The following is a 25,423-nucleotide window of genomic DNA, read 5'->3' as shown; positions in this document are numbered from 1 at the left end:
TCTTCAGAAAGAAACTGAGAAGCAACCTTGAAGAAGCATACAAATACAACAATTTTAGGGCTATTGGCAAGCCTGCATATCTATCCCAATATGATTACAAATCAGACATAACACATTCATTCACTTTGACTAAATAGCAGAAGTGAAAGGCAAAAATAAATATATATAGATATGCAAATATGTAAATCCTTATACTAAACTAGTTAGTTCTGACAAAGTCTGTGATCTCATATAGAAGACACCTTAATATCTGTGTCTCCTATTTAAAGGGTGAACCTTTTACCAGTGCAGATGCTCACAAAGAAAACTATTGTTAGCTCAAGTACAATGTAACCCAGTAGCGACTCTCTGTATCCACCCTTACATTTATGGTACAGTAATGAACACTATGCCATTAACAGCTTTACATTTTTATATCAGTTCTAAGTCAGTATATTGGGTAGGGGTACATTTAATGAACAACTATAAGACTTGCTGTCATTTCCTTCTACTCTGTTTATGTCAGCTTGTTCTTTTGTGATGCATATATAACAACTTGTTTGTTTTTACTTGTATAAAACACAACTTATTTCTTCATATTGCACATACCAATTGCAGATCATTCACATGATATCTGACAAGAACCTTGCTACTTTATAATTTAAGAATCAGATATATGTCTTTTCCATTGTGAACAAATCACATTTTTCATTGCCAATGTGTCCAGGTTGTCATCACTCAATTATCCAAGTAAACAAACAAATAAACTATACTTGGTATATTCTTATTCTGATATGAATCTCATTTGTTTTTTGTGTTTTGTTTTGTTTATCCGGCATTGTCAAGCTTTGGGCTTTAATGTCTCTGCTGAGGTACTTAAAGATTTTTCCTTCCAAAACTCATTTCATTCTGCCATAAATCTCAAGCAAACATTACCAGACTGAAAACATATGTATCCTGTCTTATCTGGGACCCGCTACTCTCCTCCTTAAACTCTAACAATGCTGCCCAGCTCTTTACCCATTTTTCTTTGTAATCTACAAGCCTCACCTCTTCCCTCTAGTCATAAGACTGTACAAGCCCAAGAAAAACACCTGACTCACTCATGAACTCAAATCCCTCCTATATCTCAGAGAGAAAGCATGGCATTCCTTGGAAGTCTGACCCAACTCCTTCCACCAGACAATACTACACTCTCCTCAAAAACATGTCCAAACAAGCAATTAGATGTCATAAGAGCCATCATATGAGAACACATCGATCAACCCTTTTACACTACCCTAAAACAATTCTGGCAGAGGTCAACCAGTTAGAAGTTCATAAAACTCCTCCCAATGCTCAGTCTTCCTCCTCTTCTCTGTCATCCTCAGACATTAGTATTCACCCCCCCCCTCCATCAGCTCACATACTTCACTTCCTAACACAAACTCTCCCTCACCTCCCCATATACTCTGCTCTTCTACTTTAAACAGATCATAACTGAAGATATTATACCTCTGCTTGTAAACCTAAAACTTGACTCATCTGCAGGGACAGACACTCTCTCCCTATGTTTCATATTCCAATGTAAGGAGCACATTGTTACTACTCTGCTACATATCTACAACCTTTGCTTAACTCAGAACTGTATGCCCAATGAAAGCAGCTAAAATCATACCTCTCCCAAAAAATCCAACCCCAAGCTACCCAGAAATTGCTGCCCAATCCATACCCTCCCTACCCTTGATAAAATCTTAGAAATGCTTATCTATAATCAATTCTCAAATTATGCTAAGCAGCATGGTGTCTGGTCTGGCCATAGCACTTCCTCTGCACATTAGATGTTCACTGATCATACCCTTTTAGCTATGGACAAAGGTCTCTTTACTGGAGCCACTTTGTAGGCCTTTGACCTGGTTGACCATCCAATCCTATTTAACAACCTCACTGATATTGAGTTTGGCCCTGACACTATTCCCTGGTTCCAAAATTACCTATCCAACCAACATTTACTGGAGTAAAGTTTAACAAAACAGTACAAAAGTTACCACTACCTTACTTAATTGAGTCCTACAAAGCTCCATACTGGCTCCTGTTATTTTTTCCAGTTTTATAAATAATCTTACATCAACCTATCATTTTTTCAGTTTTAATATATGTTGATAACATGTTTATCTTCTCTTCCAGCCACATAATCCTTTCAATTCAACATGATCTGCAAAAATATTTCCTCTCCTTCATTAACTAACTCAGTAGCAAAAAAAAAAAAACTATTACTTTTCAAAAACTAAAACTATGCTCTTTGGAGCCACCACTAAAAGGCAAAATAACCCCAAATCACTTCTTATTCTTGACCACCCTAACAATGCCATTGAGCAGGTAAACATCATTAGATACCTAGGAGACAGGCATGATCCGTCACTTAACTTCCACAATCATCTCAAAATCACCCAAAAAAAGACTCTTCTAAGCCAACAAAATCTCCTCTTTTATCTTCTTCTCAGCTAGAAATCCTATTGGCAAAGGGCTTCTTCTAGCCTAACTTGAGTACAGCCTACCTCTTGCAGCATCAGCCTCCAAAAGAAACTCTACCATCATTCAATCTCCAACTCCATCTGCCACTTCATTACCCTTTCCCCAAAGTATGAACACCACTGTCTTATACAAGCTAAAGCCAACAGGCTGCTGGTTTAGCAACAAGCCAATCTACTCACTGTCTTCCATTTTTTCTGGCTCCTGAAAAAAAAACTCCTGCCCTTCTCTTTCCTCTAGCTTCCTTAGAAAGCCTCTATCATATAGCCTTAGATCTCATAACCAGACAGGGCCTCTCTTGCAATTGCCTAAATCCAGACTTTACTGATTTAATAACTCCCTTTCTAGCATTGTACACAAGCTATGCAGAAATATTCCCTCAGATGTAAAAGAACTCTTTAACTCTTCCAGTTCCTGTCAGACATAACTTAAAGAACATCTTACAACACAAGCTGCTTGTAAATGTTCTGCTTCAGGCCACATAATCTAGACTCTAATCTCCGGTACATACTACCTATCATTTTCACTATACCATCTCTTCTCTAACTCCTAGCATGGCACTGCTCTAACTGATGTGAATAGTGGTGTATGTTGACTACCTTCTTAAATATTTCTTTTATATTGTATATTAACTATTTATTTTTTTAGTATGCCCTTTATTGTATAAATTATTTTTATTTTTTTCTACTTTATGCATTTTCACATTCTGGGCTAAAACTGAAATTGATCCAATGGGATCAGTGTTGTATGCCAGTTAACGGATTGTGTAAATACAAATGTCTCAAGTATATTTGACAACCTTGTAAATGGAATGACACTTTTAGCCTTGACATGTAACAAAGGAATACAGATTGCAAGAAGAGTATCCATTGTGCAAAACAAAAGAAAACAGAGAGGAGAAGTAAGACAAATGTTTGGGCAGGATCCTTAAAGATGTTTAATATAGTACAAATCAGCCTAAGTCACTTATAATGATTTTTATCATGCAATATTGACAGTGCACAGCCATTATCAAAACTTAGCACAAACTGGTGCAAGGGATTAATACTAATTTGTAATTGCCTATAGTAGCAAAATTGCAGCTAGGTTATCTGGTGTCGTAAACATTTAACAAACTAGAATCCCCTTAACTCAAAGCAGAGGGGAAAAGAATCTTCCCAAAGCTGAAGAAAAAAAAACCTTCATTCCTGTATTTAACTACAAGGATTGCTACAACTGGAATAAGTACATTGCGACAATAATTAACATGTACTGAGTTTGAGATGAATGCAGTAATGCAGTTTTGCATTCATTTATTAAGCAGAAATATCTGTGTGTTTTTTTAATTAAATGCCACTATGCTGGTATTGCAATTTCCTCCACTAAATACCTACCAATCATGCTCCCTAACAGCTTGCACCAAGGGCAACTGCCACCATTACCCTGCCCTAGTTATGGCTGTACCTAGTAGCATGGTGCATTATGACTCTTAACTGGGAGGTGCTCCATTGCTCTAGGATAATTCTCCATATGACAAATACCTTATGACTCTGAGGTGATTCTACAGATGATTTTTAAAAGACAGCAGCCCCAAGGTTTTAGGGCCAGATGTAACATTATTTAATGAATTACAGCTAGGTTCTGCCCATTTACTGTCTCAGTGCATCTCTTCTCACAGATGAGTCATTTACATATTTCATTGATATACTGTTACAGTTAGGAAAGCTATGTACCTTAGAAACCTTCTCAAAACCTTTCTATCACTGCCTAGAGCAAGGCAACCTAGAAGGCTGTGTTTTCCACTGAGTTACAGTTGCCCTTTGCATTATATTTGTGAAATTCCTGTGGCACACCACTACTAGTTGGCCAAATCTCAGCACAGCGGAATTGTGATTGTGCAGTGCCTCCAGAAAACGTGCCTATGTTTTAACATAAGAGGTGGGAGAGGAGACCCTTGATAACAATCCCAGCCCTGTGGTTAAAGCCTTAACTGCATCTCAGATATCCCATGTTCAACTCCCTATACAGAAATTGGAGGGACCAGGCATGTGAGGATGGGAGTAATCAGCTGATGCCTGCACACCAATTCTGAGGCAGGGAAGCAGCTCGGTTGTCTGCATTTATGTTCCCAGAGCCTTGCAACTACATCACTGCAGCACAGATTCTAGCATGCCCATGCTGCATAGCAATGCACTCCTTAGCTGGCAGGTTGTGCGTGTGTGGTAATATGTACAAACATACTGAGAGCAGCTATCATGCAGAACACAAGCTGCTGATGAATGGGGATATGGCATTCCATAAGATCTGCAAACTGGCATAATCTCTAATACCTGACTCTTGCTTACATCAGTTACATGGTGACTGCATGGGCTCTCACCTCAATTGAATAATAAATGGACTATGGGGTGATAGAACAGGAGCCATTGAAACAATCCTGCTGACTCCACACCCATCCTCTGCATTCACAGATAGGTTGCTCATTGTCTAGACTTATACTGTCACTTCCCTTGATGTTAAAATATAGGGTCACCAATCAAGGTTTGGATGTCTACAAAATAATGCTAAACATAAAAAAGCCCAGGACTGATTCCAGAGCTACCTCCACTAGTTACAATTTTTTCATTCAGCAAGGGAACCAGCATCTTTCACAACTTGGGATCTGTTGGATAACCAACATGAAATCTAACCAACATCACAGGTGTTTGCATTAAATTTGCGTAAGTTGTTTCAACAGTTCCAGCATGGGACATAGTGTCAAAAGCTCTGACCAGGTTAAGATAAGTAGCATCCACTATGTGGCCACTGTCCACAGCCTCTGTAACCTTTAAAAAGAAGTTTACTATGTTCAGAAAATAGGCCCTGCCCTTTAGAAAGCTAAGTTGATTGGGATCTTGATCAGATAAGTTGCCTTTTTATGTAACAATGAGTTCTGCTATTATACATTCTACGGCTTTGCATATAAAACTGATAAAGATGGCAAGTCTATAACTGCCTTGGGATATAAAGGAGCCGCTCTTCTATAGTGGGATGACACTGGCTATTCTCCAGACATCAGGAGTCGCCCCATAGACAGGCAGAGACTGAAGAGTTTAAGAAGTGGTCTGATCATACATATTTGGCACTAAATAGAATGATGCCTGGTATATTGTCTTGTCCCTTAAAATATTATTTTTAACATTTGACAGGGATTCTAAGAATGTGTTATTGCGATTTCAGAAGAAAATACATTTTCAGGGATAATGGTCACAAAAATATGAATGTACAGGGCAAAGTTAACACTAAATTTGTCTGCTAATACACTGGTGATATCCTTTGAATCAGTACATGTGATATTATTGAAATGGGGTTCATATTACATTATCAAAAGATAACAATCGAATGGCCAAAACATCGAAATGGCCGCATTTAGAAACTTTTATTGTGGGGAGGCTGTGCCCCCCACACCCCTGCTAAATATATATATATATATTCCAACTCCGAGATCGCACTACAGTGAGGAAAGAGCAACTATCCCAATCTTCACTGTACTGCGATCCCACAATGCGAACTTTGAAATGCGGCCGTTTCAATGTTTTGGCCGTTTGATTACGTTATTTTTCCATAACATAATAGGAACCCATTGAAATGGCCACAGTGCATTGTAGGATATTATTTTTTAATTTCCTGGCATAACTGAAACATTATTTTTTTTATATGTGTAGTGAACTTAAACTCATGTTCTGCTTTACGTTTTTAATAGTGCTTTTAAGATTCTTGCTGGCATGTTTAATTGTGATCCTGAAATAAGTGGATAGTGGTTTCTTACATTTCATTACTTTCCTTCTTTGGTTATACAGCTAACAAGTTCCACCAGAACTTAATCCTAAATTTACTTTGCCATTAGTTTTAGGGTGACTTTTCTAAACAGTTGTTTAGGTGCTGGTAAAAGCTGTTGGTAAATGCGAAAGCCCACTCACACCAATTTGTGGAGGAATGTTGGGAATTTGGCTTAGGTCTTCTACAAGCTGAAGTAAGTCTGACCTGGAAAAGTCCCAAAAGATAATTTCATTTTGTGATATGATGGTAGCATTAGGCCTGACACAGAAATGGCTGATAATGGTCAGATCTACAAAGACATGCATTTGGAGCATTTCTCCCCGGGCCTCTGCTGAAAATTGGTTTTATTCCAAGTCGGACTTTCTCAGTTAACAAATGTTAAATAAATAAAAAATAAATAAATTTAAAAAGGATTGAAAAGATCTGGAATGGGGTACAGGCAAGGGTTAGGTTGGTAAGTATTAAGTCAAGAATATTAGAGCCACACGTGGGTAGATTGACAATTTTGTCATGTGCATTGCTATTAACAATGTACAGGTGACTCTGAACATACCAATTTTTAGAGTTATAAGTCGGCAGGTATTGCTTGGGTAATTGAAATCCTCCAGCTAGAAGGGTTCTGGTTTGATAATTTACCCCTCATTGGTGTTCAGGTAATTTTCACAATCTTTGAGAGACATTGTTGAGGATCTATATTTAGCAGTGATTGCAGAATTGGTGCTAAACACTGGTATAGAGTGCTGTTCCCTGCTTAGTTTAGCAGAAGCATATTGGTGTCAAGTGGGAATGGAAATCAAACCAGAAGTAGACAAAAATCAGACAGCAACTGAATGTGCCAAAAAAACAAAGAATTTCAGGAGAAGGACCAGGTAAGTAGGCAAGAAATGTGGAAAAGCCACAATAAATATAATTGCAAGTGCAGAAAACTCCTGGAGCAACCTCATGCCACTCAGGATGTGATACAGGAATGGTTAACAAGAGGTGAATTTAAACCAAAAGATGAAAGGTTAATTTTGGCAGACCAGGACCGTGGACTGCATATACGCTGGTTTACAAAGTTGATTAAACATGTGGAAGAAACAGATAAATGCAGGTTCTTTAAAACAGAACTGGAAACAGTCACACATCTTGTTCCTGCCTGTGATACACTAATGGCAGAGGGCATGTATACTGAAAGGCATAATAATGTGGCAAGTAAACAATTATGGAGACTCGGTTATATTTCTGGATGTACATCTATAGGGACTTTCTGAAGGTAAAATTAAAACTAGAATTCATTGTAAATTTCAGCAGATGAATAATTTTTTACATGGTTCCAGTTGTCATCTCCCCCACCGGTTGGAAGCACTCCCTTATGGAGAGCTGCTACAGGTGTATAGGTTGTGTAATGATATGGCAGAGTTAGATATGGAAATTTATAGAACAGTAATTATGTTCTTAGAAAGAGGGTATAAGGTTATTTTGAAGACTCTGGATAAACTTAAAACTGTTATTATCAATTATCATGGTAAAGTTGGGTTTAATAGTAATAGTAGGGTGGGGGTAGACTTCAGCATAGGAAGATGTATGTAGTAAGCACTTTTAGTGTGTTTAGTAGTCAAATGGTAGATATTGTTAAGAAATTTTGGAGTATTCTCCTCAGATTTAAAGAATTTGTGAAAAATGTATATGTTATAACAGTGTTTTCCTATAGAAAAGGTAAAGGTATACAAGATATTATTGTTCATAGTAAATTTATCAAACCAAGTGAGAATTTGTATAGGGAGATATGTGTAAAGGGTACATTCAGATGTGGTAACTGCTCGGTTTGTAAACATGTTGTTAATAATTTAGCAAAATTAATGGGGTTTCTTTTTACCCCAGTGATCGATATTATTGCTCTTCAGAAAGTGTTATTTATGCCCTAAAATGTTCCTGTGACATGTTTTGTATAGGGAGAGTAAAAGATCCTTTAAAGTTAGGTTACAGGAACATCTAAGGCATACAAGAAATAAGAAGGAAAGTAGCCCTCAAGCTGTTCGTTTTAGTTCCTGTCATGGCAGCAATCCTGACTCTTTAAGAGGCACAATTCTAGAACAAGTAATTCAAGAATTGGAATGTTTAGATATAAAGACAAAATTGCTTTATAAGGAATCTGTTTTTATTTTAAAATATAACAGACTGACCCCAAGTGATTTAAATGTGGAATGTTCTTGGAAATTGTTAATATGAGTGATCTGTTCTTAATTATGTAATTGTTTATTTAACTGGCTATTAGTTTCTGTGTAGAGTATAAAATGTGATTTAGTTTGATGTTTGTATTCCTTGAAGGCAAGTGTTTTGCCGAGGTGCTAGAGCTTGTGTAATAAAGAATGTTTCTGTTTTTACTGGACATTTTTTGTTGTTTTTGTAGTTTTTACTTTTTCAGTTTGTCGGTGTGATCATAATGTGGCAAGACTGTTGCATTTGGGATTGTGGTGATGTTACAATATTGAAAGAGCTGAGAAGTATTGGAAACATGAACCACAAAGCAGTATAGAGAATGCTGAAGATAACATCACATGGGATCACTCATTACCACAGTTCAAAGAATAGCTGCAAGAAAACCAGATATAATAATCCATGAAAAGAAGACAAAAGTAGCATTGATCACAGAAATTGCTATGCCCAGTGATTACAATGTTTTATGTACAGAGAGACTCAAAGTCTTAAAATGCCAGGATTTGCAGGCAGAAATGAGCACAAAGTGGAAGAAGGATAGTGATACATGTAACTCCATATGAACTGCAGGAGGAGTCAATTCTGTCACATTGCTGGTGCTGCGAAGAACACTTTTGGCTAATATCAAAGGTTGAAAGAATACTAATGTCACAAACTTTAATAATACTCTGACTTAGGAATGGGGTCCATTCCTGTCATGGTATTAGAAATCCAAAAGACTTGGAGGAATTAAACTAGCAATGAAATAATAGATGGACTTCCTTAGGGTAATTTGGATCTACAAGAGCTCTAAGTTAGGTTCATGAGTAATTTGATATGAGGTGAGAGTGTTTATGACCAATATAGATACTTCATAATAGCTATCCAACAGCTTAAAGGCAGGATTGGTGTTAAATCCTGGTACAGAGAGAGTGCTGTCACTGCAATGAAACCATGTCTCAGTATCAAGACAGATATGAATGTTTTTCAGCTGCAGGAGGGCCTCAAGTTCAGGCATCTCTCTATTTGGCCTCTTTGAACTGGGTAGTACCACTGTGGTGTTTTTGGTGCTGGAGTCTGAATTTACTTGATAGGTTTATCCAGTGTGGGACTCTACCAAAAAGTCTGTATAGGGGCAGAAAAGGTTTTAGACAGTGTATGGAAGCCTTGGTATAAGAAGTGTAATCCATCCCTGGTGAAACGGGAAGTGTTATCTACCATCTCATCCAATATGACAAATAATAGATTCCCTTAGAATGGCACCACCTACATAGCCATAAGTTCATAGGTAGGTACTGGGCTATTGGCCCTAGGGCCTATACAAGCCCAGCCAAAAAGGTACCCTGGCTTTTGCCACCCAAGAAAATTATTTTCCTGTGCCACTGTCGAGCAGAGCCACAGAAGTGATCCCCGGAGTGAATTTCCTATTTCTCATCCAATCATCAAGATTTTTCTTGAAGAGTGCTAATGAGGAGCTTTGTTTTATATAGATAGGTAGTTTATTCCAGAGTATGGGAAGTCTCTGGGACAGGAATCCATCCCTCCGGCATGTTCTGTTTATTGTGGTGACAAGGTTTAGGTCCTTAGAGCGTGTAGTTCAGAGGGATTGGGATTTCTTTAAGTGGAGCATGTCCAACAGCTCTGAGTTTGACATAGCTTTGTATGTTAGGCAGAGATCACCTCTGAGTACGCAATATGTGCTGGAGTTTTTTGAGACGGTCTGCATAGGGCATCTGTTTGAGGCCAGTAATCCTCTTTGTGAGGTATTTCTGCAGCCTTTCTAGTTGTTGTAGATGTCTTGTGAGGTACATACCAAAAGGGGCGTTATACTCTATATTGGGTCTAATGAGTGATGAGTAGAGGGGAACAATGACCTCTTTTTTTCTGGATGAGAAACCTTTTGTGATGAGGTGTGCCACATAGAAGGATTTCCTTACTGTGGTGATGTGATTATCAAAGGAGAGACTACTGTCCACCTTTGTTCCAAGGTCTCTTATCACACTTTCGGTGTTAAGTATACTATTGCCTATATTGTAGTTCATGGGTACAGGGTTTTTCCCAAAGGGGATGAGAATGCACTTTTTGGTATTGAGCTTGAGGCCATGGCTTTGACACCAGGCATCTGTCTCAGTGAGGCCCTTTTGTAGGATGTCCACATCATTAGGAGTTTTGATTATGGCTCCTAGTTTGCAGTCATCTGTGAACTTCGTTAGCCAAATACATTCTGTGTTAGCCTTGTACTTCAAAGAAGTAGATACCAAACAGGAGAGGCCCCAGGACTGAACCCTGTGGTACTACACTTGTCATTGGTCTGAAGTCGGATGCTACTTTCACAGTGTGGGTTCTGTCAGTGAGCCAGTTGGCAACCCATCTTGAGACATAGGGATTTATACCTAGTTTAGTGAGTCTATCTATAATTCCAGAGTGGGGGATGGTGTCGAAAGCCTTGGCAAGATCTAGATAGGCTGTGTGAACCACCTTACCCTCATCTAATACTTTGGTGACTGCTTTAAAGAAGTCTATCAGGTTTAGGAGACATGACCTCCCTTTTACAAACCCGAACTGGGTGGGGGTCCAGAGTTTGGAGATTAGCAATGTCTTTGTTTATAAGTTCCATGATGATACGTTCCATGGCCTTGCAGACTAGGCTCGTCAGGCTCATGGGGCGGTAGTTCCCGGGGTCCATGGTGGCTCCCCCCTTGTGGAGTGGGATAACCGTCTATGTTTGCCATTCAATGGGCACAAAGCCTGAGGTGAGGCTATGATTGAACATGGTACTTAGGTGGGGTGCCAGTTTGTTCTGTAGTTCATGTAGAACGCAGCCTGGGATGTTGTCTGGTCCCATGGACACTGTGTTCTTGGCTTTGGAGAGTGTGTTTTTTTACCTGTGTAGCCATGATTACAGGAACTTTGCATTCTTCCAGTATAGAGATGGGCCCTTTAGGGGGTGAGAGGGGGGTAAAGTTAGCACTGAACGTATCTGCCAGGATGTTGGCAATATCAATTGGGTCTGTATATTCAGTGCCATTGTGCTGTAACTCAGAGCGGATCTGAGTGTTGCCATTGAGATTCTTGACATAGCTGTAGAATGCTTTGTGGTTGTCTTTAGAATCAGTGGTGATTTTGTTTTCGTAACTAGCTTTGGAGGATTTTATCAGGGATCGCAGCTTCTTACTGAGGCTGACCAGGGAGCTCCTCCACTCATGGGATTTTGCTATCTTTTGCAACAGTTTCTTCCTTCTGTTGTACAATTTGTTTATGGCAGGGGACCACCAGATTGGCTTCCTTTTTTTGGAGGATAGTGTATTGGTTCTGTTGGGATAGCATGATCCATGCACTCATGTAAGTGCTTATAAAGTGCAATTGTGTAGGATTCAGTAATCGTAACTGTATTGTCCATCTGCATGGGTGTCATGAAGTTCACCACTTCTGTCTTAAGAAGCATGAAGTTGGCTTTGGAGACATTTTTTACCGTGGTTTCCTTAATGGGAGGTGGGGGCAGGATGTGGATGTCTAGGGTGATTAACTTATGGTCGGATTGGACCAATGAGGCATTGATTTCAGGTGTGGAACACTGGTCACTCATGTTGGTAATGACTAGATCTAGGATATTGTTGCCCCTGGTGGGGGTGTGGATAAGTTTATCCAGGGCATTGGAGTTTATGAATTCCAGAAAGCACTGAGCGAAGGAGTTGGTACATTAGGAATTTTCCCAGTTAATGGTGGGGTAGTTGAAATCACCCATTATTAGGGTGTTTGGTTGAACCATAATATTTTCCAGTACATCAAGAAAAGAGGAGTGGGAATCCTGGGGCATGGTGGGGGATCTGTAGCAAGCTACAATTTGGATTTCAGTTTTGCCCAGAGTTAGTTGCACTTGGATAACCTCAGATGCATTATGCTGAGCAACTAGCCTGGAGGTGTGGATATCCTTAATGAATATGGACACACCTCCACCTTTGTTGTTCCGGTCCAGGTTACATGGCCGAAAAGTGTGGTAGGAGTTATAGCCTGGCAGTGCAAGGGTGATCTCTGGAGCCTTAAACCAGGTCTCAGATATTGATGTTCTCCATTTTAAGGAGTGCCTCGAGTGAGTGCATTTTGAGATTTAGGCTTCTAGCATTGAGTAGCATCACCCGCAATTTTTGCTTGCGTGTTCCTGTTATGGTGGTGAATTTGTCATTTGAACCTTGCCTAAAAAAAGCACTATAGGGGCGGCAAGAACCTTAGCCAGTATCCAGAATCCCAGGGGTGATAAGTGCAGGCCATCTCTGGCAAAGCATCGTGGTCTGTCGACCATGTCATCCCAGGCAGACAGATACTGGATCCCTTTAGAATGACACCAGAAGCTTAGACAATTGTTGAAGTCAATCATTTTGCCCTTGTACTGCGGTATCACTCTGGATGATGGCAGGATGCTACTCAGGGCTAGGGTCATACCTGCCTGGGCTACAAGATCAGAGAGCTCTTCCATGCCTCTTTTCATGTTGTCCAGGGAGGTACATCTCAGGTCATTCACACCAACATGGACAATGACAGAGTCATGTTTGTACTTGTGGAGTGACTTGAGTGCGTGGGTTATGTGGCGGATCCTGGCATCCAACAGGCAGCTGACAGTAATCTTCTCCTTGTTTAGCCGGGTGAGTGGGACATCAGTGTGCCTGATTATAGAGTCACCTATGACTAGTGTGTTGGGTATGTTGTTTTGCCTTATTGGCTGTGGTTGAGTGGCACACTGTGTCTGCAGGCTATGTGTCATTTGGGTTGCGTTGGGGGGTGGAGGTTGCTTGCATTCCTGCTTTGGAGGTCTCTGTTGCTTGAGAAGATTATTATTGAAAGCCTCCATGAATGTTTTTGTGTTTCTATGCATGGATTTTGGTGGTGTAGATTTAGTAAGATTATGTGATGAGTGTGGTATGGTGCAAGTGTTTACCTTCTCCTCTTGACTGTCAAGTTCAGTCTTGGTTGGAGACAGCTTTACTTCCAGTTTGGCTAGATAAGTGCATCTCTCACAGGTTGTAGTGTTGGGTAGTAAGAGGAGAGGGTTGTCTGTGTACATGACACAATTTCTACATTGCCCCAAGATGCCCAGATTCATCAGATAGACAGGAGAGAACACTGGGAGCTGACCCTTGGACATGCATGAATAAAAAACTATTTTCCTTTAGATAAGTGAGTAAATTATCTTGTTTTGGTAATTGCGTATCATTCATGGGAAACAGGAAAGATACCACTCAAGATCAGCATCTTCCTTGCATGTAATGTACATTTATTAATTTTCTGAATGTCTCTCTGTATGTCCCTGTAGGTGGGGTGCCTCAGGCCATTCATTCCTACATGGTTGTAATTATATTTTTCTAGCTTAAAAGACCTTAGGGTTCATCTGACATCATGGATCCTGGCACTCGAAAAGCAACTTGCATTCACTCTGTTCTTGTTCAGACTGGTAAGCACAGCACCTGTATACAGAGTCACCCATGACTAAGACATTTCCTTGTGTGGAATCAAACTTAGTCTTCTAGGCTTAGACCTGCTTTTCCTGGTGACTTTCAACTGAGTTGTGTGGCTTTGCAGTATTTATGAGATGGAGGAGAAGTAAGTGTTTGCTTAGCTTATTTGTTGGGGACTGCTCTCTTTTAGAGAGTGTTCTGTTTAGCTTTGGCAACATCTTCTTCATGGGTAGGGTAAGGGGCAAAGTTTGAAAGGATGGCCAAGCGCTGTTTACTTACCTGGAGTTGTGAGTCGGTGTTCCGGGACATTGGTGTTCTCGTACTGTCAGCCTTTTTGTCTCAGTTTTCTGAATTTTGGGTAAGTGGTATTTTGGTCTATTGAAGCAGACCTATATATATATATATATATATATATATATATATATATATATATAGTTGCATAAAGATATATATGTATGTGCATATATACACACACACACACACACACACACACACACACACACACACACATATATATATATATATATATATATATATATATATATATATATATATATATATATTTATGGATCAGTACAATGTGCACGGTCCTCATTATTGGGTCATTGCCATCAAACTCCCATATTATTATGTTTTACCCCCTTACACAGAAATGATGCATCTCTGGGGTATGTTTGCATTGGTTTGAGGCTTGGGAGATAAAGGCCCTCACAATGCTTGGATAATGTGAACTAACATTTCTGAAGGGACCATTATGGAGCAAATTCCATGAAATGGGATTTTAATGAGTTTCTTTTTAGACACACTCTTGTACAAATACACAGACAGACACACACACACACACACACTGGAAGAACTGCACTATACTGATTCCTTAAAATTATCCTTAACTCTGAACACTATACTAATCTTATTATGTCTAATTATATCAAAATCAAATATCTGTATATATATATATATATATATATATATATATATATATATATTCAAAATATAATAAAATGTTTCAGTTCTTAGTATCATTTCTATGTCTGGATAGTGCATCTATCTCTTTGGTTTCTTCATTGGTCTACCATATATGACACATTTATCAGGACTATTTGCACTGAACTTCTAATCTTCTTTTTTGGACAGCTCTAGCAGGTTTTAACTATCAACATTCTTAACAATATTTATTTTATATTATTTTTATTTGTTTACTTATTTATTTTTTGCAACAGGATCAGTTGTGACATTTCAGCTGCTGTCCTTCCTGGAACTTGACTTTGATGCTTTTTTTTTTCCTTAAGCAAATATCTGTGATTTCTTCTATATAGCTTTCAATTAATCCCAAGGGATGCACAGGATTTTGCCTTGACTGCTTCATCACCTACTTCAGCTTCACGCTGCAAACTTTCCTGTGGATTTTGTGTTATTACGCTGACTCCAAACTGTTAATTTGGTAGTTTTTTGCAGTGTCTATAATGATGGCAGTTCTTTCTCTGCTGCTCTTTTCCCATCAGTTTTCTTACTTCGATTTTTTTTTCAGGTCTTAGCGATGTGAAGGAAGTGGGTAGTCTACTTTTCAGCCTTCATCCCATTACAAACTTATCTTGTGTGAGACTGAGGCGACGTAATGGACTATTTATGTATTCCACCATTGTGAGATGACAGTGCCATTTGCTACTGTTTTTTTATATTATTTCTTCACTGAATATGTGTCTCCGCTAGTCTCTCGGATTGTGAATAGTGTGGTGTTTTAAATAGACAGATAAATAGATAGATGTGTGTGCGTGTGTGTGCATGGGGGGGAGGGAGTACATTTGAATTCTTCTCATGCAGATATCTTGTAAAGACCTGCCATTTGTACTGGGGAATACTGTCAATTATAACATGGCACATTATCTTGCATGATCAAAGTTCCTGTACCAGTCTGTAAAATTCTATTTGCAATAAATATAGCTTATTCACATAATTGTGGTTGAACATGAAGTACCAATTTGAAAAAAAAATGATTTACTTCCTAATATTTTAATGTTGGAACATCCATAACTAGTTTCTTGTGCATTTCAAACATATTTGTATGTGCTTAGCTACTTTTCAGACTACAATTATCGCAGATGTAAGGAAACTCCAGCACACTCAATAGTGGAAAATTATGAATTGAAACAATTAGCAGATTCTGACCAGTGAAATACTCCAGCAGTCTGCTCTCTTCTTTACACTTTTGAGAACAATTTATATAGATAAGCACCATGATACTACCCATTAATTACTCTGCATCTTAAGTATGGAAATAAACTGAAATAGTCATTTAAATCAGGAAATCCACACCTGTGTAGTTTAAAGTGCCACTGTGACTCCACTTTTAATAAGGCATTCTATATATCCCCATATCTTAAACATTCTCTTAGCCTGCAAACAATGAAAATGAAATCCGTCCTTCTCACTTTCATTTTTCATTAACATGTTCAAACCGTTTCAAGATGTAAGCCATGTATGACCAGTACAGACCAGTTATAGTGCAGTTACAAAATCTTTAATGGTATCAATGAAAAACACATCATTTAGTCTTATTCTAACTATACATTTAAGTATGCTGTTGTGAGTGAGTGTACGAATATGTTTGACATTTTCTTTGTCTGACGCAGTTTACAAAGATGTCTACATTTTTCAAAATGATTTTATATTCGAGTGGACAAAACTTTACTGCTCGCACTGTGAGTATAGATAGAAATGAGACAGGTCTGAAAAAATCAGGTACTTTGGCAGTACCAAATGAATTACTGTGGACATTATGCAAAGGTCTCTAAGATTTTTGGTGGCAATGGCAATGAACGTTTCACAAACTTTGAGTTTTGAGTATAGCACTTCAGACTCCACTTTACCATCACTATATACCCCAGTTTTCCAATTTACATCAAGGTAACAGTTACTAGATATAAGGGAACTCTATGGGTAAATGTCAGAAATACCTGAAACAACACAATCTAGGTGTATATGGGTAAGCACTGTTCATGGATCTTGACAATGGTTTCATGCACTCATACAGTAGTTACAGAGCTTTCACTAGATAGACAGATAGATAAGAATAATGCCAAAACATTGCTTTTGCTTTCCTGGTTGGTTGTTCATTTCTGAACAGAAGTATTTAATATTTCATACCAATGACACTTGTCCCTGTTTGAGGATGATCGTTTGATTCATTAACTTCTTGCAGTTATCCACAATAGCACAGAATCAGCCCCAGCTGAAGTGTCATCTAGAATTTGTCAGACATTTTAAACACTTTTTTTGCATTTTATATTTTATTCAGTTTTAGAATGCTCGTATATGAATATTATACAGTAATCAGAATGAAAGCGGTACTATTTCATGCAGCAGGATAACAGTTTTAATAGTCAAATGATTAAATTCCATTCAGCTGACATTAAAAAACATGTTTAAGTTTATAATACTTTTGACTGCATGTCAAAAATTTATACAGTTCTACATTTAAGTTCATTAACATCCTGCAGACAGGTGATTTCCATTCCTTAGCTAAAACCTTTAGCAACATAAACCTGTTTCTGATCTGTATTTCATGTCTGGTCTATTGTGTATGTTGTTGCTGTGTACACAGTCCTGTGAATTTTCATGTCCATTGGATTTGTCAGGAAAAAAATCTTTTAAGGCTTCTCTTAACTCAGGTGAGTTCTTTGACATTCCCTGGACATATAACATGCCCCTGCTTGAGGTGCACAACTCCAACACTTACTATATTCCATTCTCTCCGTTTATAAAAAAATTAAACCCAGACATTTTTTCTGACAGGAAATAGGATGTGTCAGTGAATTACACTTTGCATTTCTCTGTCTCCATTTCTTAGATGACTGTTGAAGCAATAGATGGGGACAACACCACTTTCCAGAGACTGCTGAACTTGTGGGGCTATATGTATGTTTTAGTCTCTACACACATATAGAAACACCAACTGTTTGCTGTTACCTGAAAATAGGCAAAAAAAAAAAAACACAAGCAACCTTGACAACATCTAATAAGCCTACAGCCAACCATTTCTAATAGGGGAAAGCTGTGCTTACATACAAAGGTGTGGATCATTTGCTAATAAGTAGTTGAAGAGATAGCATGCATTTGGAAGAATGGATTAAATGAGAAAATAAGTATAATTACACATCATGATGCCAGGGTAGAGAAAACTGGCTAAAAATGCAATGGCTGTATTTTTTAATCAGACAGTAGCACATTTGTAATTGATATTTAAGATTTGAAAATTATGTCATACCAAATTGTTGCATAACATGTGCTGAGTGTGACAGGACAAATGTATTTGTATTTGTTCTTTCACATAGTATGATAAGAAAATATGTTTGAAAATCATAACCTTACTCTGTAGTATTTATGCAGAAAATGCAGTTTCACAGTAAATAAGTAAATTATTGCATTTAAATGGTTGGGAAAACTGTAAAACTGGATCAAAGAATGTCTGAACCAGAAATATGAAAGGGACCAGATGCTAACAGTTAATTATACAAATGGCTAACAGTTTTGTGTGAACTCATGTTCACTTTTTAAATAGCTCTTTCTGAATGTACGGAAAACCTATTAGGTTATAACTCTTGCTCTGTGGCAAACAAGAGATAAGCTAAAACATGTATAAACATGAAGCTGAAATCAGTGTTGGTCAGTCTTGCTTGGGAGATCTTGGTATCCACATTTATGTTAAGCTGGCTTTTTTGCAATCTAACCACATATTATTTTAAATACATAGCATAGATAAGAGTTCAGCATCTTTTCAGTACAGGAGTTATGTAGCATAGTCACAAATTTTTAAGTACTTTGTCTGTAAAACTGATTATGTTTCTCTTCTTTTTGCATCAATCTTACCCTTTATACATTTAATCTGTAAAAGTTTTTAGCTTATTTATTGTCAAAGAAAGTTTTTATTTATTTACTTTTGAGAGATTATGGGCTTTATTCATTTATTTATGTGTTATTTTTTATCAGTAGATATTCCCCAGGATTCAATAACACATACATTAAGTGCACACTAAGTGTACACTGTTCTGAGTGAACAGACAGTACAGACATAACTCACACCTTCTTTCTCCTAATTTTAGTTTTTTTCTACTGATATTCTTGCAGCTTTAAATATTGACAGGGATTCCTAAGGGTTACCACAAAGTGTAGACTACATGTACACTAAGTGTAATATTTCTGAGTGTCTAGAAAGCACAAAAATGTGATAAGAATTTTACTGAATATATATCATGTACACTTTTACTATAGGCTTTATTGACTCTCCCCCAGTTAGCATTGTAGTCTGTCAAACTGTAGCAGCCATCCCCAAAAGCCAGGCCTCTTAAAAGCACACTACCATTCTGTGCTTATTGTTATTTCATTTGGCTATACTAAACTGCAAGGAAGAAAGATGTGGGTGACTGAAGAATTCTCCATCCTTATCTGAGAATTGTGTGTGTGTGTGTGTGTGTGTGTGTGTGTGTGTGTGTGTGTGTGTGTGTGTGTGTGTGTGTGTGTGTGTGTGTGTGTGTGTGTAAATAATATTTTGCTTGAAAGGCAGTTACCATGGATAAGGAGCATTGGAAGACATTATGTTTCACAAAGAGAAAGACAGAGAGATAGTAGCAAAAAGGGAATTTCAGGTGCTAGGCCAAAGTCTCTGAAAGTGGTCAGAATGTAGCTTTAGTCCAAATGTAAATGATGAATGTTCATACCCAAGTCAGCACTGCATATTCCTTGTATGGTCTTCAGGCTAGGCTGTGTCTGGTAAACTGGTTAGTGAATCAGATTTAAGTCCACTTTTTCAACTTTAACCTGCTAGGCACCAGTGATGGAATTCAAGAGACTAACTCTCTATATGCTTCTTCTTCTGTCAGCTTTTCTAGTAAGGGGTTGCCACAGTAGATCACCTGTCCACTCATATTGGCAATGGAGTTTTACAGTGTCGAGTTGCCAGCCCGGCACACAACCTTCCACGTAAGGCGCACACACACACACACACACACACACACACACACACACACACTCATGCCTAGGGCCAATTTAGAGTACCCAATCCACCTACAGCATGTCTTTGTGATGTGGGAGGAAACTGGAGCACCCGGAGGAAACCCACACGACCATAGGGAGGACATGCAGACTCTGCACAGAAGGAGATTTTATGGGCAGTATTCATTTATTTATGTGTTATTTTTTATCAGTAGATATTCCCCAGGATTCAATAACACATACATTAAGTGCACACTAAGTGTACACTGTTCTGAGTGAACAGACAGTACAGACATAACTCACACCTTCTTTCTCCTAATTTTAGTTTTTTCTACTGATATTCTTGCAGCTTTAAATATTGACAGGGATTCCTAAGGGTTACCACAAAGTGTAGACAACATGTACACTAAGTGTAATATTTCTGAGTGTCTAGAAAGCATAAAAATGTGATAAGAATTTTACTGAATATATATCATGTACACTTTTACTATAGGCTTTATTGACTCTGCCCCCAGTTAGCATTGTAGTCTGTCAAACTGTAGCATCCATCCCCGAAAGCCAGGCCTCTTAAAAGCACACTACCATTCTGTGCTTATTGTTATTTCATTTGGCTATACTAAACTGCAAGGAAGAAAGATGTGGGTGACTGAAGAATTCTCCATCCTTATCTGAGAACTGTGTGTGTGTGTGTGTGTGTGTGTGTGTGTGTGTGTGTGTGTGTGTGTGTGTGTGTGTGTGTGTGTGTAAATAATATTTTGCTTGAAAGGCAGTTACTATGGATAAGGAGCATTGGAAGACATTATGTTTCACAAAGAGAAAGACAGAGAGATAGTAGCAAAAAGGGAATTTCAGGTGCTAGGCCAAAGTTTCTGAAAGTGGTCAGAATGTAGCTTTAGTCCAAATGTAAATGATGAATGTTCATACCCAAGTCAGCACTGCATATTCCTTGTATGGTCTTCAGGCTAGGCTGTGTCTGGTAAACTGGTTAGTGAATCAGATTTAAGTCCACTTTTTCAACTTTAACCTGCTAGGCACCAGTGATGGAATTCAAGAGACTAACTCTCTATATGCTTCTTCTTCTGTCAGCTTTTCTAGTAAGGGGTTGCCACAGTAGATCACCTGTCCACTCATGATTGGCAATGGAGTTTTACAGTGTAGAGTTGCCAGCCCGGCACACAACCTTCCACGTAAGGCACACACACACACACACACACACACACACACACACACACACACACACACACACACACACACACACACACACACACACACACACACACACACACACACACACACACACTCATGCCTAGGGCCAATTTAGAGTACCCAATCCACCTACAGCATGTCTTTGTGATGTGGGAGGAAACTGGAGCACCCGGAGGAAACCCACACGACCATAGGGAGGACATGCAGACTCTGCACAGAAGGCACCCCAGTCGAAGATCGAACCAGAGAACCTCTTGCTGTGAGGCAGCAACACTAACTGCTGCACCAAAGCGCCCACCCATTCTCTATATGCTATCAGGCCCTTTTGGGACAGTGGAACAGAACAGAGGACAGTAAGCCCTATCCTTCATATATCCTGCATGAGTTTTAGTTGGCAGTGGTGGGATTCAGAAACCAACAGTTCCAGACTAGATGCCATTAATGTCACAAATACACACATTTGTCAAAGTTCAACCTGGAGTCTGGATACAGTGTGCAGTTGTTTAGGTAGCATGTGCTTATTTAGTTACCTCTGCTGGTAAATTATTGTTTGATAGAATACAAAAATGTCAGCCTATGAATATGACACCTACAGACATCTTTCCTGCCATTTAGGTGAGGGCACTTCAGATTGCTGGAATTTGTATTCCTTGAGTTGGTATGTGAAACATAAATCTAGTTTTTGATAAATGCAAGAAATCACACCAATAAATACAAACACTACAATGACATTATTAGAAATCATCACAAAAGCAGTGCATAAATATAAACATAAACTACTCTAAAAACGTAAAGAAACAGTTGCTATAAAAGAAAATGAAAATTACTTTTGTTTCTTTTTCTTCTTTGTTTTTAAAATAAATTTAAAACTAATGAGGTGGTGAATTCATAAAGTATGCAGCAAAATGTACATGGTGTGCAGCCCTCATAGTATTTAAAGACAGCCTTACTGCTGTGTGCCACAGAGCTTTTTCATGAAGACATGCATCACTGCATAGTGCTATCTCCATGATGATGGTGTATACTAATGAGGCAGTCTGGGAGAGAGGCATATGCTAATTAGCCATGTGATCTCTAACCCAGAAGTGTCTCCAGGAAGGCATCTACATGCTAAGCAATTCATAGACTCACTTTGTCAGGTTGATTAGCATAGCTGCTCCTACCATATTACATTAGTGAACGTGGCCAAAAGGCTGTGTTCAGCAATCATAGAACAGTTATGTACTGGGAAGTTTAGTGGTAAAATAGGGTTGGGAAGTGTGAAAGTGAGAGTATGTGAGTGGCTACATGTATGTGCATGTGTTTACGTGCATATGAGTATCAATTACAGTGGCTATTACTACCTCCATACCCTGCTAGACTAATGATCGTTGTCTACAACACTGGTATGAGGGCCACTAGCCATCAGAGATAACTGTAACTATTATGGAGATTAGAGTGGTGGGGCAATATTAGACACCAGGCATGCTACTCTTATGCCTTGACAGCATTGAAACCAGTATGAGGATTTGGGGGTTGGAGAACACCAGACACCAGGGACATTAATCTTGTGTATTTTGGCACTTAAACCAGTACAGGGAACACAACATCCAGGAACCAATAGAAACCAAGGATACTACTCTTGTGCCCTAATAGCACTTAACTCTTTCAAGCCTATACTGCCTCTTTGAATGCTTCCACTTCCCACCTAGACCTCCTTATGGCATCCAGTCAGATTTTTTTGGATCTGTCTTCTTAAACTAAGTGACATACCAGCTAATAATAGACAGTATTAGGAAAGTGCAAGGAGTTATTAACAAAATGACAGTAAGACTGTTAGTCAAAGATGTCCTGCATTAGAGAAGCTAACCACTGTTTGTCACGTTATTCTTATTTTCATAATGGTGAGCGCCTTCATGTTATTGAGAGATATGGTGTGATATGTCATGGTGGGAGACAGGAGACTTCATTATCAATGTCTATTTCTATCACTCCATACCTGAGATATTACTAGTTATTTGTTAATTATTATGGAAATTAATAATATTTCCATATGTACTTAATACTTTATAAAATAAGTGACTTGCAAACTGTTGCATGATATGGGGTGAAACCTTAGATATTGTTGAAGAAAACTAGCTTTGGTATCTGTACTGTAAGTTGCACATCTTCATAGATGTTCAGTGTTATTTATACTGCCAATTATAGTATTAAGCATATGTTTTCATATTTCTGTAAATATCTCAATAAGCATATACTCTTAGAGGAATTTCTTGTCATGTGAAAGATTATTTATGTTTAACAAAAATGTTCCAACAATAAATGTCTAGGTGCACAGTTTCCAAGATATGACAATTTGTTTGTGTAAATGTAACAAAAAATCTAATCTTTGGTTTGTGTGCATTATAATATATTATAGCATTTAAGGAAAAACTATGAATGCACTATTGTCACTGTAAAGAAAACTTCTTACTGATAACATTGCTATTTGTACTGTTTTAATAGCCTTAAATATTCAGAAAATACTTTTTTTTTATTTTATGCTTTTTAAGTTTTTTTTTTTTTTTTTGTTTTTTTTTAGAAAATGCTCAGGAGTGCAAGATGTGTGAAGGCTGCCAGAGATATGATGTTTCACACCACATAGATGTTAATGAGTTAAACCATACTGCGATCAGGAAGTGGAGTGAACACTAAACACCAGGGATTCTACTCTTGCACCTAAATGGCACTTAATCCATGGAACTTTTACGGGTGGAGGGAATATCTCTTCCCATTGTTCATGTGAAATAGTTGCGTTGTTAGGGACCAAAGAAGCCTCCCGTTGCCTTTCTTTGAATCTGTTAAAAATATTCCACCTTGAAAATAAAATAATTAGTTTAAAAACTAATTCGAACATGAAAAATTAAATTTTTTGCAACAAAACTACTGTGCTCCGTTAAATATTCTGTAGACTATAAAAGATGCAAGTCTTTAGAAATCACAGTATACAAACCCGATGTCTTATATTACCAACCAGTCATCCCATGAAATTTCACTTATGTTTATAATCAGTTGAATCAAGTATGAATGATTCTATCTATTTGACAACAGTTGGGCACAGCTGCTCATACAAAATGACATGGTAAGAATTCATTGCGATTTTAACCGGGTTTTGGAATTTTGAAAATCACCCCAATTCTAGCAAAACGATACTGTCAGAAACAACAATGAGTCTCTGCTCAAACCAATGTGCAAAAACACATTGATAACAGTGTAAACAGAAGAAATATTGTCCATACCTATCTGTACAAACTTTGTCCACAAAACAATAATTTAATGTCAGTTTCATAGGTTGCAGTGTCCACCAATACCACAGCCTCCTTTGTCAGCCTTCACAACTCTGATAGAATCATTGATTGATAGTTTCATATGAGCTTTTCTCTCTTCTTTGGTTACATTAGAAAAATCTTACAGGGTTTAAACAGTGCTCCTGTGATCTCTTTTTCTTTTATCTTTTCACAGAAGTTAATAACATTTCACTTTAGTGGAATAAAATTGCTGGGCTTTCATAAACTAACATTACTTTCTATGACATCCATGTTGTTATTTATAAAATATACTGTCATGTTCTATTCAATATTGCGGTGGTGGTGCTGTGGTAGCATTGTCGCCTCATAGCAAGACGTTGTCCCATTCGTTTCTCAGCTAGAGCGTCTTCTGTGTGGAGGCATACGTGAATGGGGCGTGCCTTCATTGAAGGTTGTGCATCAGGGCTGGTAACCTGGTACGTAAAAATCCACTACCAATCATTAGCAGACCAGAGTTCTGCTGTGGCGACCCCTAACCGAGAAAAGCCGAAAGACACAAACAAACTGTCATGTTCTATTCCTTGTAAATAGTCTGATTGTTGTTAGGGTATCCATAATAGATACCCCTTTGGATGATATAAAACTAAAACTGTTCTGTAAAAGTAGAGTCTCAGAATCAGTTAATATTTTATTAGACAGACTGTGTAGCTGTCCTTTCATAAGTCCCTTTAAGTATTACAGGCTGTTCTTCTTGTAAAACGTACAAGACTTCTGTAGCCACTGATTTCACTAAATTTTTGCTCCATTGATTCCTCTCCACCTGTAATGTCTATTGTTAAAGAGGGCCATGTCTCTGAAAAACATTCCTTCCTAACATCAGGGGATAATAATTTTGACCTCCTCAACTCAAAAATCCATTCACTGGGTGATTGTTTTTGGTATTTCACTGAACTGCTAATTTTTTTTGTTACTTTTAAGTGGGAACCTCTTAAAATACTGGAGCTGCAGACTAAAATTTAATGCCAATAAATAATAGTAGTATTCTTAGGG

Source organism: Protopterus annectens, chromosome 2.part0, assembly GCF_019279795.1.
Source record: "Protopterus annectens isolate FY-2018-M chromosome 2.part0, PAN1.0, whole genome shotgun sequence".
Taxonomy (NCBI): Eukaryota; Metazoa; Chordata; order Ceratodontiformes; family Protopteridae; genus Protopterus; species Protopterus annectens.
Note: the sequence above shows the minus strand (reverse complement) of the source record.